The following is an 18,700-nucleotide window of genomic DNA, read 5'->3' on the forward strand; positions in this document are numbered from 1 at the left end:
TAGGAAAACAGTTGTCACACTGTTTGACTCCAATTGTGCATACCCCTTAGGTCACTTATTAATTTTAGTGCTAACACCAAAATAACAAGTGCCCCAGAGAAACCAGTACCCTAAAGAGTGAATATTTATATTAGATTAGTTTCACAATCTTGTTACTACTTTTATTACTTTGAAAAAGATGTGTTTAGTATGGTTGTTATGGTTGCTGTTTAGCCATCATGTATGCCTTAACCTTTATAAATGTTGTTGTATGGGATATAATCTGGAATATAATACTTTACTGCTATAACACTTAAAATAGCCCTAGTTTATTAAAGTAAGATACACAACACATTTAATATTGTAAATTATATTTTTCCTTGCAGCAAACTACTAACTGCTAGCAAGAATAAAAGTAAAAATTTCCAGTGATTAAGATGTTTCCACCTACTTAAATATATGCTCACAGTTTGACATGATGTAATAACATTTTCACATACTTGTCAAACTGAAGTTGAATGTTATCCCTGTCTGGTCTGGGGAATGTGAAATAACAGTGGGTAGACATGGAAATGCACACTCTGAATGCACCATTTAGAAACCTGAGGCAGCAATATGAAAGCCAGATCTGTTACATGACTTGTAGGTTATGGTTTCAATCATTAACACACACTGGATTATTTCCCAACAAGTGCTAGGGGGGTTTTACACCCTTTGCTTCCATGGAATAAGCTTTTCCTGTTCAATTTAGTTAGTTATAGGTTCAGGAAGGTGCAGAAACATCTGATGTTAAATATACAAAAACTCATATCTATGATAATATTCAGGCAAGATTTAAATCAAGCATTTTTACAAGGTTTCAGTGACTGGAACCCCTGTAAGTATCTTGTTTTTCTATTACGGTAAGCTAAAGATGAGAAGATTCCCTTCCACATTGCTCAAAAAGTGAGATGAATCACTGAAAACCTATAGACTGAGACAGTTACAATATACTTAAATACATGTTAAAAATAAATAATGAATGGAGCAGTATGTATCTTTCAGTGCAGAATAAAAAAGTTAATCTACATTATAACAATATTTAAAGGACAAGAACACTTTTGAAAGAAAATCCATGTCATACACTACCTCTACTCACTCTGGAAAAATTCCCATAGAAAAGCAGACCACAAATATTCAACTTTGGAGTGCCTGTAGGCACACAATTTTTGGAAAACGTAGTAACATCCCTTGCCAGGATCATCTCTATAACACAGGAAGTTTAATTATTTTCCTTGCCCTAACCTGGCTTAGAATAGTATGATAATGTGTAAGTAACATTATATGAAATGACTACTCCTGCTGAATATGAAAAAAAAATGTGTGGTCAATTTTTATGCAGAAAAATGCTGCCATGTGCCAATTATACTTAAAGAGGAACCATACTCACCTTCAGTTCAGCGTTGCAGCATCCCAGAGCTCCCTGCCGGCTGCTGATATCTTCTGGGTATCAATCCAGATATCGACACTTTTATTGGCGGTACCAAGATTATTTCACTCCCACCCATATAGAGGAGTTCAATCAGCTCGGCATTATCAAAGTTTTACAATGAGCTGTGCATGTGCAGCTCGCTGTACACGGGCGGGCAGGCAGTACCTTTAATGCACAGCATGTCTCTTCTGCATTAAAAACTCTGCCTGTTCACCCATTTTTAATATTTGCCATAAAGTTCCACTTTCATGGTACATCAGACACTGCACAGCCAGTACTCATTTTGACTGTATTCAATATATTAAGATTTTCATATTTCACAACATGAGTCAGGTTTAATTTGCATGGAGTAGATTATGTGAAATGTCTGGCTAAACAAGACAGTGAGTGAGCATGTTCTGTGGCAATAAAACTCTCATATGGTTTTGTAAATGTTCTTGTCTCTATAGATTTACAGCCTGTTGAAAAAAAGCATTTTGTTTACAGGCTCCATAGCTCAAGCTGCTGTTTACTCACAGAAGTGGATGACTCATCACCATCATTTATTGTATAGTTTAGTCCCAAGTTTCAATCAGACAAGCAGAGCCAAGGAACCACAAGGCCACTACTGTGCTTTCTCATCTGATAACCCATATTGAGAATACTTTGTCATGTAATAAAAATGTTTGTTTGAGGGACTGCCCTTGACTTGGAACAAAGTTCCTTTGTCCCTCTTTCCTCCTCATTTGTCCCTTATTTTGGTCTGATCTATATAATTGTATAGAAAATGGATTATTTATCTTTCAAAAAGTGTTTCATGGTGCTAAACTTTTCATCCAAATTCTAAATTGTTGTATTTGTAAATTTCAAAAGTCAATATAAAGGAACAGTAGTGGTAAAAAAAAGCACTTGTGGGTTTAACTAATAATTTGGTAGAGGGCGTGTCCTATGCCTACATTCTATTGCTAATAAGTGTCCATCATTCCCATCTCAAAAAGTTGGGAGGTATAGGGTAGTAATATATATTGACATACAGACGAATTGCCTGAAGTGAAGTTTCATACAATCTTCAAAATTCTTAAAGTAATGGAGTAAATACCAACCAGTTAGACATCAAACACACCTATACTACAAAGTCCAGCAGGCTTATAAAACAAATTAGATCTCCTAAGCAAACTATGCATATGATACACGTCACATTTGGCCTCTATCAAATTGTAATTTTATCTGTTGAGAAATATGATTTTTGTCAGATTGTGAAAACTGGTCAGATTGATACATATATAGTTAGAACAATTGTCATTTAGGTGTATGTTACCCCAACATTTCATATTCCTGAAATGTATACATATGTTCTACCGTGTAGCTGATGTGATGACGTTTGCACTGTTCTCTGCATCATCACACCCTATACTCATAGGACCCTGGACGTCTTTTAATTTGGAAGAAGACTAGGGAAAACAAAACAGGTAAGTCTTCTGCAGACTGGGGATGAGACAAGTATTGCAGCAAAAGCTGCATTTAAATTTTTACAGCTGCTAGAAACTATTTAAAAATATTTTTGCATAAAGTGGAGTTGGACCTTAAATGATTTGTGCTAGTTTTGGCAGGGCGTTTTCATCATGTCTTTATTTATATGGCAAAGGCAATTTGCAACTGGTGCTTATTTATTATTGTTCTCACACTTCTAAGCTGATAAAAGTCTACATCTATTTGGCTGATACTCTTTACTGCACATTATTTCTCTTTGCAGTAGCTTATTAAAAAAGCTTGCCTGTGTACTACAGATAGCCCAGAACATTTGATATGTTTGTGCTAACATATCAGTTGAGCTGTAGTGGAAAACACTGATTTCCGTGACATCCAAGCATATTCTGGCAACAAATTTGGAAAAAGAGGTCCAAGTTCAACCAAAACAAAAGAATGCTAATTTAAAAGAAAAATATAATGGTTTTGGGCAGTGGTCGTCACTTGTCAACTTGGTAAATATAGAGGTCCTCAAAGACGGTTCCTGAAATCTAGAGCAGGGGTGGGCAAACTTTTTGACTTGAGGGCCGCAATGGGTTCATATATTGGACCCGGGGGCCGGACCAAGAGTAGATGAATGATGTGTATGTGTCATCCATAGTAAGTATAGTAATATTCCCCCATAGTAAGCATAGTAATTAATCCCCCATATAGTAATTCATCTCCCATAGTAATTCATCCCCCATATAGTAATTCATCCCCCATATAGTAATTCATCCCCCATAGTAATTCATCCCCCATATAGTAATTCATCCCCCATAGTAATTCACCCCCCATATAGTAATTCATCCCCATAATAATTCATCCCCCATAGTAATTCATCCCCCATAGTAATTCATCCCCCATATAGTAATTCATCCCCCATAGTAATTCATCCCCCATATAGTAATTCATCCCCCATATAGTAATTCATCCCCATAGTAATTCATCCCCCATATAGTAATTCATCCCCCATAGTAATTCATCCCCCATAGTAATTCATCCCCCATATAGTAATTCATCCCCCATAGTAATTCATCCCCCATATAGTAATGCATCCCCCATAGTAATTCAGCCCCCATATAGTAATTCATCCCCCATAGTAATTCATCCCCCATATAGTAATTCATCCCCCATATAGTAATTCATCCCCCATAGTAATTCATCCCCCATATAGTAATTCATCCCCCATAGTAATTCATCCCCCATATAGTAATTCATCCCCCATAGTAATTCATTCCCCATATTAATTCATCCCCCATATTAATTCATACCTCATAGAGTATTTCATCCCCCACAGTACTATTCCCCCCCAAGTAGTAAGCCAAGTCCCCCCTGTGTCAATTCACTTACCTTTGCTCCGCGCGTTCCTCTCGCCGTGTTCCCGCGCCGTTCCGGTCTTCAGGGCGGACTGTGAGAGGAGCCTAGCTCCCCTCACGTTCCTCACGCTGCCCCGCCTACACACATTCTGACAGCCAATGTTTGCCACGCTCCGCGGGCCGGATTAAAAGGTCCGCCGGGCCGCATACGGCCCGCGGGCCGTAGTTTGCCCATTGCTGATCTAGAGTGTTGTACATTAAAATCTGTACTTAAATTACAGGCAAAATGTTTGGATACTATTAAAATTCAAAATGACATTATCATGCTTATGTATTTTACACAGTAAATGTCATTCAGAGCCCCCAAACTAACTGCTGGGACATTGACATTAACGTAGGAAGGACATTTTTTTTTATTGTAAAGGGCTTAAAGGGGAAACTGTGGTTCTATTGCTGAACCATGGTGAGAACCTCTGAGTCTGGGTGCCAGGCCACTGTGCATTTTGGTGTGCTATGTTGGGGGAAAAAGAATCAGGTCAAGTTTTCAGGCTTCCTTACCTCAATGCCTGTTACCATGCATTAGCATGCATGTGATAATATGTGATAATACTCTGCAGCGCACTGCAAAGATGTGAAGGAGCCCTAATGCACAGAACAGTTTTGCATTTACAACCATTAAAGTCACATTATTTGTAAATTTGTTCTTGCAAGTTACATTAATTTATAAAACTCAATTCAATGTGATGTTATGTTCTTTTAACTTTCTTTACTTCTTCAGCACTCCGTTTGCATTAGCAGAGTGGAATTGTCAGCCTTTGTAGGTCTGCCTATGTCAACTCTATGCCTCAGTCCTAAACAGGCAGATCACATCCTGACAACCCATGTGACCAGGGCTGTACAGATGGTTGAATTCTCCTACAGCTGGCAGCATGGATAGCTTAGATTGGCAGCTTCTCCTGCTTGTCACGTGTGGACTCCACCTTTGGGATGCAGGTGGAATGCTGGGAGCCAGTGTGCTGGTAAGGCTTGAACTTAGCACACTGGCAGCCTCTTTGTAAGACCTATAAATGTGCCAACACTGGGATGCAGCAGGTGCAACCATTCCTGTCTGATCTTCCCTACCTAGTGCTGAACACTCAGTAGGCTGCACACAGGAAGTGGGCAACCCACATTTGGCTTATGGGCAACATCTTGGGCCCCAGGGGTTTTGGGTCAGGTTGTTTTATTTTTTGAAAGCTTGTGCAAATTCGCACTATTTTTTACTATATTCATAAAATCTGTATTTTACAAATAATCACCCTAGATAATAATAATTCAGGATTCTTTGTCTCTCTTTAAAATGTTGTATAGAGCCATTGAAACAAAGCAGTTAGGGAGGATGAGGGCTTCGTACAGAGTGCAGGGTTCAGGGGTACACTATGTAAAGAGTGCAGGGTTTAAGAGTGTGCTATGTACAGAGTTCAGGGTGCACTATGTACAGAGTGCAGAGTTCAGGAGTGCACTACGTACAGAGTGCAGAGTTCAGGAGTGCACTACGTACAGAGTGCAGAGTTCAGGAGTGCGTTATAAACAGAGAGCAAATTACAGAGCATGATATGTCCAAAAGAAAGGGTTCAGGTCTGCATATCTCACTGACCACTTTAAACCCTCCCCCAGTACAGAGTTCTCCTCCCACCCCCATATCACCATCCTCGACAGGACTAACATCCCAACTGTAGCACAGGTCCCTCTATCCACCCATCCAGTGTAAATCCTCTTCCCCTGTCATCACAATTCCTCCCTCCCTTCATCCCCCTAGCTGTACAAATGCCACTAGAAATGTTCTTATCCCCAGCCCAAATTCCCTCTCGTGCAGCATGGCTCGAAGCAGGGAAGGATATGTTCTTCCTCCCAGGTTGTTCCATGTGGTCTGTCATTAGACAGGTTAGAGCCAAGGAGGAGCCTAGTAGAGGTTTCCTCAGCTCTGTTAAACTAGTGTGGGTGCTGGTAATCGCAGCACAGACATACATGTATATCAATAGTTGCATGCGCTCAGCCAAAAACAACAAACTAAATAGTGGGAGCTGCTGCATCTAGAATTCCTTGAAATCAAATATAAGTTACAAATGAAAAACAAACAGTGCGCTATCCCTTTAAATCATAAATAAATGACCAAAAAGCGCAAAAATATACTCAATATAAAATATTAGTAACACAATTCATATATAATAAATATCACCTAAAAAGAAAAAAAGTTCATATCAAGAATAGTCAAAATAAGTGACGAAAAGTGCTCAGTGCTTGTAAACTTCTTCATAAAAGGTGCTCCAGTGCGCAAAAAGGTACTCCTTAAAGGGTAAAGGGGCCTCTTACCAAATGGAGATGATATGATAAAACATATCAAGAGCGACTTCAGGAACCTAATATGTACTGTACAGTCTGGAGGAAAGAAGGGAAAGGGGAGACATGATTGAAACCTTTAAATACATCGAGGGGGTGAATATGGCTCAGGAGGGCAGTATTTTCAACAGGAAACCAATATCAAGAACACAGAGACATGACCTTAAACCAACTGGAGGAAAGTTCAAAATTAATCTCAGAAAGTATTATTTTACTGAAAGAGTAGTTGATGCTTGGAACAAACTTCCAGCATTGGTAGTGCGCCAGTCAACAATAAATAGCTTGAAACATGTTTGGAGCAAGCACTATACTCAGACAAAAAAGTTAACAAAAAATTATTTAAAAAAAAAACAGGCAGACTCGATGGACCGCTCAGTCTTTTTCTGCCGTCACTTTCCTATGTTTCTGTCTCAAGTTATAGAGATTGAAAGCGCTTGAATCAAAGCCTCTGGTGGCACTCTTGCTGTCAAACCATCACTTGATTGTGCAACCACATCAATGGAGCGTATGGATATGTCCAGTGGCAGCCTTTGATCTCAAATATTGCTCAGCGCAACCATACATATAAAGCATAAAGAGAGAAGCCTCACAGTGCAGTGAAATCAAGTTTTGATTTATTAATAAAAGTATTGTACTTACAGGTAGGTAAACATAAGCAGTAAAACACAAGAACACTCGGCCATGGTATCAGCCGGTGTGCCGGTACGTTATGACGTCACACTCAGACTCCATCCGACACATTTCCCCAACAATGGCGTCCTCTGGGATTGGAGATCCAAATATTTGAGATCAAAGGCTGCCATTGGGCTCATCCATACACTCCATCGATGTGGTTGCACAATCAGATGATGGTTTGACAGTGAGAATGCCAGCCTGAGACTTTGATTCAAACGCTTTCGATCTCTGTAACTTGTAACTCTCCAATTGGTAAGAGGCGCCTTTACTCTACAAGGAGTACCTTTTTGAGCACTGGAGCATCTTTTATGAAGATGTTTACAAGCACTGAGCACTTTTCGTTACTTTTTTTTACTATTCTTGATATGAACTTTTTTCCTTTTTAGGTGATATTTATTATATATAAATATAATTGTGTTACTATTATTTTATATTGAGTATATTTTTTGCACTTTTTGGTAATCTGTTTATTTATGATTTAAAGGATTTAAAAGGACAGCTGTCAGGGATCGCGGCTCCGTGCTCCGCGATCGCAGCTCTGTCCCCCGCGCATGCGCATTGGCGGCAGATCGCGCCGGGACACAGGCACTAGGTCCCGGCGAGCCGCGGCTGACAGGACGCCGCGCATGCGCAGTAGGTGCCGGGGGCGCGCCTCAGGCACCCAATGACAGCCGGGGGCGCGTCCTAGCCGGCCAATGACAGTGCAGGGCGCACTATTTAAAGATGCCCTGCACTGTCACAGATTGCCGCAAGGTCTTCCTGTGATCCCGAGTTCCTGTACCTGTCTAGTGACCCTGATTGACCCTGACTACGCTGCCTGCTCCTGTGATTGACCCGGATTGTCCTGACTATTCTGCCTGCTCCTGTGATTGACCCGGATTGTCCTGACTACTCTGCCTGCTCCTGCGTTTGACCCGGATTGCCCTGACCATTCTACGGATTGACTTCCCTGCTGACCCTGCGTATGACCCGACTACTCTTCTCCTACCGATTCTGTACCCCGCTTACCCTCACGGGCCCACGATCCGTTACTACCCTGCTGGGGCCGCCATCCTCTTCATATCTGGCTCTCCCGGTACCTGTCCCCAAAGGTCTCCTCGGCCACTGGTGGGCCTGCTCGGAGGTCGTGACCTGGCCCGGGACTGTTTCAAGTCCATCCCCACCATCAGGGGCTCTGGTGAAAGCACAGCCCGGGCTTAGACCCCACGCTCTGAGTAGGTCTGTCAGTTGGCAGCCTGAGGCACCACCTGGCGGATCATAACAACAGCGCACTGTTTGTTTTTCATTAACCACTTGCGTTATGGCGCTACGTTATTTTAACTGACAAATGTGCGGTCATGCAACACTGCGCCCAAATGAAATGTACATCCTTTTTTTCCCACTAATAGAGCTTTCTTTTGGTGGTATTTGATTGCCTGAGTGATTTTTATTTTTTGTGCTATAAAAAAAAAGTCCGACAGTTTTGAGAAAAAACAATATTTTTACTTTTTACTATTAAACGTCCAGTAAAAAAAAAATAAAAAAACAAATTTCTCCATAAATTTATGCCAAAATGTATACTGTTACATGTCTTTGCTAAAAAAAATCCCAAGATGTGTAAATTAATTGGTTTACGTGAAAGTTATTTACAAATGGCGGTATATATACTGGGATTTTTTTTTCAATAGTAATGGCGGCAATCAGCAACTTATAGCGGGACTGCGGCGGCCATTCTGACACTGGGGGGAACTGACTTGGTGTCACTGTCCTCAATGACACCAATGCAGTGATCATTGCCAATAAAAAGCACTGGCACTGTACTAATGGCACTGGGCAGGAAGGGGTTAACATGTGGGGCGATCAAAGAGTTAACTGTGTGCTGTTTCACTGTAAGCTGTGTGTATGTGCTTCACTGTAAGCTATGCAGAGTCATACAAAGCAGTGTGCAGGAGCTGACGGGAGAGAACTGTATTGTTTACATACAGTTCTCTTCCCCCCGTTGGTAATGCCCGGCAATCACCGGGTGCCGGGCAGTGATCTGGCTGGGACCCGGTGATTGACAGCCAAGGCCGCGGATAGCAGCTCCCTACCCGAAAATGCAAAATCACGTGTATATATAGTGTATCTGCTGTAGGGTGGCGGGAAAGTGGTTAATCACAGCACAGCCATGCCTGGATGCCTGGCACCAGTGGTTCATTTGGTGCCACCCCCTCCCACCGCATATTACAGTAGCTGCACCTGGGGATAGCAGGGAAGGTTCGGTGCAGCAGCTCAGAGAAGAGTGCTGTCACTCCTAAACACAGAAGTGGGCCTTCTGTTTTTAGAAGTGACAGTAGTGAGTGGAAAGCACAGGGACAGCGCTGGAGCTCTGTGCACATGGGGTGATTAGGGTGTGCCCAGGCACATTCGGCGCATCCTGTGCGCACGCCTATGCTGGACAGTGAAAGGAGAAGCAACAGGGTGAGAACTGATTGGCTCCTTGTGCTGCTCTCTCACACACTGCAGCCCTGTTTTACAGACTGCAAAAAGACTTATACTGAAATAAATTCAGGTGCTTACACTTTTTGCATTTAAAAAATACAATAAAAGACGTATTAATGATTACATTAAAACTTGCATTATTTTTATACATTTTAGATCTGCATATAGTTAAGCTTTAAACGATAAGTTCACCTTTTTGGACAAAAATAATAAATGCAGTTTTTTTTTTTTTTAAATGTGCATTTATTATGTTATCCAAAGGAGCCTGGAAAGCATTGCACCAGCGATCAGTAGATCGCTGATGCCATGCAGGTCTCCTGCAGACCTGTCAGAATATCTGCTTGCTGTACGGGATGTACAGCCAAGCAGATATTCTGACAGGAAGCTTCAATTAACTACCACATCGCTCCACAGCGCCATGGTAGTTCTTTTGAAACTACAAGCCAACAGCCACTAAGGTTGTTGGGACTTGAAGATATTTCATTCACGTAAGTCTGTGAATGAATGATGTGGTTGTATGGGCGAAGCCCCACATGGCCGCATTGTTTTCAAATTTGACAGATAGTACAGGGAAACTTCTCCCTGTATTATCTCTCAGAGGGAGGGGGGTGGCGGGCGCGGCTGCAGCTATGGGAATGACGGGTGGAATAAGTAACATGTTCCCAAAGGTGAACTTATCCTTTAACCCCTTGACGTCGACGTAACACAAATATGCGGCCTTACAGAACTGGGCTTTTTTCTGTGGGGTCGCATATTTGCGTACCTGTCTTTGTGCTGGGAGCGCGCCGCACTGTGTGCTCCCAGCACAAAGACCGGGGTGTCACTGAGATCCCAGGGACCCATTCTCCCAGGGATTAGTCACTGTACAGCCCGGCCCCTTTGTTTTTTTTTCTCTCTATGAATGGAGGAGAGAGATAGAATGTATCTCTCTAACTCCTGGCATAGAGGGGAAAAAAATTTTTGTTAAAAAAATAAATAAATAAATATTAAAAAATAAAAAATAAACAAAAAAATACCTAGATCAAGGTTTGATCTAGTTTAGTGCCAGGGTAAGTGTGTGGGTCAAGGTCAGGGTCAAAAGATCAAGGTCAAAGGTCAAGATTTATTTATTTTTTTTTTTAAATTGGTATTAGTGTCAGTTAGTGTCAGTGTGTTTTAGGTAAACGAAAAACAAAATGCACACTAATGTTTCTGGGCTGTACTATGGGTACAAACAACGTATAAAATACACATGTATAGTATCGCTGCGATCGTCAAGAGCTGGAAAATATATTTTGGGATGTTCTTTGGTGGTAGGTTATGGTAGTAACAAGAAGCACACAGCTAAATTTAAAAAAATATATTTTTTTCAACTATTTTGGGCCAGTTTTCCTTTGATAATAAAAAAAAAAATCAGGAGATATCCATTACCACCAAATAAAAACCCAACTTGTCCTGAAAAAAACGCGGTATAATTTACCTGGATGCACAAAGTAGTTGTGATGATACGTACGGTTTTACTAGCATATGTCAACGTTGCAAAATTGTGCTTAGGCATTTAGATTTGTTTTACCCTTAGGCGTGAAGGGGATACATGTGAACTATATTACATCTTTGTTTTCAAGTTTATAACAGCTTTCAGTGATTTCATATTATGTGTGGCATAAATAGTAAACTGAGATAGGTAAATGTTGCCTATGACATCAGAATAAAACCATGACAAGAAAATCCCCATACACATGGGTGACAAAAGGTAGAACTTGGAGCAAGCATCTCACAGCTGTCGAGTTTTCCCCAGATGCTGGAACAGGATAGGGGCATGGATCCAATAGACATGCATTTAGGAAAGGGTTTGCTTCACTGCATAATCAAATGACAATGCTTGAAGTCTTCAGTGTCTGGCTGCAGTATCAGTTCACATAACATAACTATTACAGCTTGGCAAGTACAGCAACTTTATAAACAGCAGAGTGGAGGCCACTCAGTGCTCATGTATTTGAGCTATGAAGTATCTATAGTTTTTAGCAAATATCCTTGGCAAAGATTGATAAGTTGAAAAGACTAGTTTAAATGTGTGTACCTATTGTTTCCCTGAATAATACCAGTGGGGGTGTCTACATATGGCAGAAGTGTGAGATATGAACACATTTGCATTTTCAATATATTTCAGAGCTTGGATATCTAAAATGTGACCGCCATATGAAACCTATGACAATATTGAAGTCTACTGATAAGAATTTGTGATCATGTGTATATTGAACATCATGCAGGGTGAACTGCCCTTGAACACAGTAACCCATATGCCAACTTATCTCTACACAGTGCAAAGGGACCAGAACAGGGACATTTTCCAAACAGCTTATGTCTATGACTAATTTTAGCTAGTGCTTGACAATGAGTGGCTAAACAATGCCCCTTTGGCAAAGACCACACTACTTATGCCATGGCATTGGTCACATAAATAACCATTAATAACCACTAGTGGAGTGTGGATTAGTTCATTTACAGAAGCAGATTTACATGCATGTACATATATACATCTTAGTTGTAGAGTGTTATAATATGAAGACTCTGTCTAGATAATAGCGCCAACTTTAAAGGAGGACTTGGAATCTTGAACTAAGCAAAATTGTTAACAGAACTTGCAGATGTGCTATAATGCTAATAAAGATCACCTTTTATAGTTCTATAGATTTGTGTGTTATTCTAGTTAAATGGCTGCTAATCAAGAATATCAACAATTTATATTTTCGGGTGTCAAAGTGATTGTTTGTACTACATGGTTGATTACCGCAATCAGTAGGCTCTCATTTACCATATGCTGAGCAGGCTCATGCTGGGGTTACAAGGCCAAGTATGTTATATTTCCTGCGCTGTGTAACTGAGCCCTTGAGATTAGTCATACTATTTTCTTTGGTGGAAGTGAGACAGTTAAATTTAGGGGGAAAGCCAAACCGCACATGTTTTTCATTCAAGTGTTTCAGTTTCTCACGGTGATATTAATGAAAATCAGCTGCCAGAATACATGTAATCAGCATTCAGAAATTTAATGGAAAGACAACAAGTTAAGGTTTACAGTCCTGCATATCTGAAATGCATGGGGTACAGGAATAAGTTCCCTTTGTTCCTGGTTTACAGTAACATTTGTGGATCTTATTTGTGTCATCATCCTACAGTTAAAACTGTTATATGGCTAGTGTGTTTATGCAATTATATTGTCCAGGCACAGTTATTACAATTCTAATTGAGTACAGTTAAACGTTTTAAGAGTACTAACTCTGGTATCACCTAGCCAGACTACCAAGTACAGGTATTTTTTTTATCTCCATGTTTATTTCAACCAGCCAGCCCCTGTACCCTATCTTGTGGTTTGTTGTAGCCACAATTTGTGGGCTGTGCAGGATAATTGGTCTACCTTGAAGAGCTGGTAAATTGGTAAAGCCAACAACAGGCATGTCACAGTTCTGAATAATAATGATCTAACATGCAATATTGTTAGGTTATTCAATTTCTACTAGGGTTGCCACCTCATCCCTTTAAAGCCAAACACATATTAATTACACAGGTTCTGAGACCCATTTAATGCAAATAAGGCACTAAGTGATGTTTAATTGCCACCTTAATCAGCCATAGAACCAGTGTATTTAATATGTGTTCGGCTTTAAAGGATTGAGGTGGCACCCCTAACGTCCACCCAGTTTTATCACCTATCAGCCGTTTGGCTTTAGACAGTGCAGTTGTTGATGACATTTTATTTTAAATAATTTAGGTCTAAACTCTGGGGTGAATTATTTTCACCCATGTTGGCCATTGCATTTGAGACTGTATGACTGGTAAAGTCCTTCTATATCAGGGGTCTCCAAACTTTTCAAATAAAGGACCAGTTTATTGTCCTTCAGACTTTAGGAGGGCCGGATTGTGGCCAGTGGGGGTAAAAATATCCTGGGCCAGTGAAATTAAACATTGTCTATGGGTTGGTGGGCAGTAGGAGGAAGAGTAGTGCCCCATCATTGTTATCAGTGGGAAGAGTAGTGCCCCATCATTGGTATCAGTGGGAGGAATAGTGCCCCATCATTGGTATCAGTGGGAAAAATAGTGCCCCATCGTTGGTATCAATGGGAAGAATAGTGCCCCATCGTTTGTATCAGTGGGAGGAATAGTGCCCCATTGTTGGTGTCAGAGGGCGGAATAGTTCCCCGTCATTGGTATCAGTGGGAGGAATAGTGCCCCATTGTTGGTGTCAGTAGGAGGAATAGTGCCCCATCGTTTGTATCAGTTGGAGGAATAGTGCCCCATTGTTGGTGTCAGAGGGAAGAATAGTGCCCCATTGTTGGTATGAGTGGGAAGAATAGTGCCCCATTGTTGGTATCAGTGGGAAGAATAGTGCCCCATTGTTGGTATCAGTGGGAAGAATAGTGCCCCCTCGTTTGTTTCAGTGGGAGGAATAGTGCCCCATTGTAGGTGTCAGAGGGAGGAATAGCACCCCAAGGGCTGGATAAAAGCTAGCAAAGGGCTGCATCTAGTTCCTGTTCTATATGATCGAATAGAACATGAATTAGTCAATGCATATTGCAAATAACTGCAGAAAAATGCAACATACTATAAGTTTGAAACCAAGCTAAAGTTGGTAGTAGTGCCACTTTTGTATAACTTGGAAAAAAAATTCAAATCAAGTAAACATTATATTTTTACTAAATATCTTCTAATCATGCAAGGAAAATATGGAAGCTATATGGACTTTAACTAAAACAGAGCTTCTTAGCCTTGTATGAACAGTAGGACTCAATGATCTGTTTAAATAGGAATGAAAGTGGACCTCTCAGTAACTTATAAAGTCTGCATGAATACATTTTTGCATGTCATAATATAAGAAATGTTGATACCCCATGTATTGTAAAGTACACGGACCCATAACTCTCAGTCGGTCTGACTACACTAAGCTGAAATATGATTAGATGTTCTGGATAACTAGACATTCCATTTCATCATTGCTGTTTGCTCTGCTTTATTGTATACATATATCAGCAAGACATGAATGTCTTTAAAGTGGTTGTGAACTCTTACATATACCCAGTAAAATGACTGGCCTCCGGTGATACACAGAGATGAAACAAATCGTCCTACATAAGTTGTACCTGTTTATTTTTTGCTGTCTTTCCCCTACATCAACTCAAAATGCAGAATTTACATAGGATCTCTCAACTCTGAAATAATTGGGTAGAAAGCTGAAGTTACATCAGCGAGGAGAGCTCTGTAAGTTAATTTGAGGGAAGGGATGCACCCTCCTTCACACAGCACACAGGCACAGAGCTGAGGCTGTCAATCACAGACCGTACCCTCCCCTGTCACCATTTTTCTCTTGGTGTCGTCAGAAAAAAACTCGTCAGAAGGTACTCATGCTTACAACAGAGTTACAAGGCAGCAGACAGAAATGACAGTGCTTTGGATTGGGACACACTATACCACTTTATTTTTGATGTGTTATATTACATGTTTGGACTAATAGTAATTATAGATGTAGATGCTTGGCCAGACCGTAATATGCATTTTTTTATTTGTTTTGTCTTTCCTGAACCGTGAAAAGTAGTTTTCTGACTGTTTTCCTCAATCTGAATTCCATAAATTACGACATATCCTGATGGACCTCCTTTACTGAATAGTCCAAGTCTGACAACAATGCGGCCAGTGATAGCTACAATATGTTGGTTTACAGACACAGAACATAGAAAAGTAAAATAGTAAAAGGATGGGTGTCTGAGAGTCTAATAGTGATATCTGTGGGAACTGTACCTTACATGATCCATCTGGCATTCATATGATCTTTCTCAGTTCACCATGAAAATATGTATATGACAGTCTTCCACTCTGACAATGTGAGAAGAATAGAACCAAGAAGGCTTTTGATTTAGTACTTTTACCTGCAGCGTCTGAAAAAATGTCAATGTAATGAACTGCATTCACTCATAACTATAGCAGACCATGCAATTGCTTATGGGGGCAACAGAGGGTACAACAAAGTCTGACTACATGGTGATTGGTGCAGGTAGCAATGACATTTGATACATTTATTTGTATAAAATTAAGATTCATAAAGTCTGACAACATTGATATGATCAGTGAAAAGGCAAGTGGTGTTGTTTTGCGGCCCAGTCACACATGCTTCCCTCCTGCTTTTATTGCTGATAAATCCAGTTTCCAGTATTTACATACTGTTGTTGTTATGACCAAGTTTTTTTCTGGAAGACCAGATAACCATTGATTCCAATGTATATGGGTCACCTGTATTTATAATGTCCACTAGTAGTGGCCAGGAGAATGTAATTCACAACAAAACAGGATGTAAACCCATTAGAAGGCTCCAGGCCATTTTAAGTAAAGCTGCACACCACATGGGTCCACAGGACTGAGATCTGGTAAGACCCCAGATCAACAAAATTGCTAAAACCAGAGTTCCATACCACACTACACTGAATTTCAGTAGTAAAATATACCTACCTGTGATATCATGATTAAAGACAAACAAGAAAATGTACAAAATCCACCCAAACGTTTTCATATTCCACCCATTCTATGCATTAAGGAAAAAAAAGTTAAGCACCTGTTTCTAACCCTGTATCAATCCAGTCCTATGCTGTCTGCTGGTGTTCTCTCTTCTCTCCCAAGTCAGACCCAATCCCACTTTGTGCAAGCTCTTTGCACTGAAATGCATGTAATCCAACTGGAAGTTTTAGGCCTGGGTGGCCCCAGTGTGGGAGATTCCCAGTCACGTTTTTTTTGTTTGCTTTTATTAGTTTGATTTTTTTTTTATTTTTATTATTCAACCTTTGTTATTGATGCTGTGGTCAGGCAGCACCAGCAGAGGCCAAGCACATCTTCAATTCCTCCATTATGACAGCATTATCTTCCTCCTCTCAGGCTTTTTATTTTTAATATGTATTTTATGCATTATAGTCATGGCACTGGAGGCATAGCTGCAGGGAGAAAACCTACCACAATAAGCTGCACGCTTTTCCACAAAGCAGGGCAAGGGCAAATGGAAGGGGGAAATTATATATCCAGGGTGAAGCAGAGATTGCAGGATTTAAGTGTAGAATTCTACAATCATAGGCTGCCCGCCCTTCCCCAACTCAAAATGATATGCAAACCTAAAAGGTGGTTTTTAATAAACAATATGTTACTATTGGATTGTGTTTTCTGTTTATTTTCTTCCCACGCTGAGAGAGTGTTCAGAGATGGAGATAGAATGATGTAAAATAGATCCTTTAGGGAATAATTGGGTATTCCTATCCGGATGTTTTTTACCTAAGAGAGGTCTGGGGATAATGATAAAAATGTGCATTCTTTTATTTAAGCTCTGTTGGAAAGTACGAATCTGGATGGGATATAGAAACTGCAAACATTAGTACCTTCTGCTGAGTAGAAGCAGTAGGAACCATTTTTTCACTGTTATTTACATGTGCTCTTGGCCCTGGGCTTTTTATTTACTGTGTACATAATGTACAAGTCAAAGGTTTATTTCAAGGTGATCAACCTATAACTGCTGCTTAACTGTCTACTGTGGTGATTTGTGTCAGTGTTATGACCTCTTTACAATTTATACTTCTGAGCTTGTATAGTTTACAAATAACAATCATGTAGTTATAGACCAACAGGCAAGAATCGAATGATTGATACACAGGGCTCAGGTTCAGAAGCAAGTTCAAGGCTTTTGTGTTTCCTTGACTTTCTCCTGCATTGTCTATGATTAAATTATAAGTTGCTTTAAAGTATATGCAAATCCTAACCTTATCAAACAACCTATTCAGTTTAAAATAGAAATGAAAGGCAAAACATTTGTGTATACATATAAAAAACATTAGAAATATATTTTTTCCTTTTTTATATAAGTGATCACATACCCTCTGTTCTCAGCTGCATAAGGATATTAGAGAGGCGGGGGAGAAGATGCAGCAGCACACTGGTCTTCCCAGTGAATGGCTGTACAGGGAGAGAGGTGTCAGCACAAGCCTGATTATTGTAGGAAAGCAGGCTGAGTGCCAGCACAGCCAGAAAACTGATCACAATATACTCTCCTGCCTAGCATGGTCAGTTTTAAATAAGAAATTAGAGAGCCTGGCAGGATCACCAGGTATTTCACAAAAAGGAAACAACACAAAAAGAACAGGATACTTTTTCATACAACAGGCACATATCAAGAATATAAATTGGCGATTTAAGAATTCACAAATAGTAAAATGCACTTACAAGATTAAACGTTTAAAAGGCTCATCATGTGGTAACCAATATTACTGATGTAAAGGGGACATTGCGCTTCATGCCTCGTTTTGGATATACAACCATTTCTGCTCCGACTTCCTGAGTCTGACCGACCGCGCTGCACTGGACGGATGCATCCTTTACATCAGGAATTTGTGAATGATTAATTCGCCAATATTACACTTAGAGCTGCCTTCCTTCTTTTTATGTTCATTTGCATTAGAGCTTTGCTTCCACTCTATGAAGAGCTGCCTCACTGTCATTGCTTTCATCCATCCCCGACATCCATCTGGCACCCCTTTCCCATAAGCCACAGAGGTTGGATTCCAGCAGGAGCGCCCTTATTTTAACCATTTCTTCCTACAGTTGGTGTACACAAACTTGTTACACGTTGAAAATTAAGTTTCTCCTTTACACAACACAGTTCCTTTTTTACCTAATTATTTGTACAACAACCCAGTCCCTCCTAAATTATTTTCATTACAGCACAGTCCTTGCTGTTTCATGTATACAACGACAGCTTTTTTTGCAACAAAACAGTCCCTGTTATAAAATCGTAATTATACAACAGCACAACCTCATTTATGATCTCTTCATTTATACAGCATAGTCCTTCTAACAATCCCTTTATACAACACAGTCTCTCTAACAATATCATTATACAACACAGTGTCGAGTCAGGTTTGGGGTTCACAAA

General features: G+C 40.2%; 1 protein-coding gene across 1 annotated transcript in view; it reads left to right on the forward strand.

Annotated features, from left to right (window-relative positions):
- The window catches only part of LOC149457556 (laminin subunit alpha-4-like), a 148,210-nt gene that overhangs the window by 1,137 nt on the left and 128,373 nt on the right, over positions 1-18,700 (forward strand). The window lies entirely within an intron of this gene.

This window comes from Staurois parvus, unplaced genomic scaffold (assembly GCF_062004578.1).
Source record: "Staurois parvus isolate SC_StPar_1 unplaced genomic scaffold, SC_StPar_1.0 ptg000314l, whole genome shotgun sequence".
Lineage (NCBI taxonomy): Eukaryota > Metazoa > Chordata > Amphibia > Anura > Ranidae > Staurois > Staurois parvus.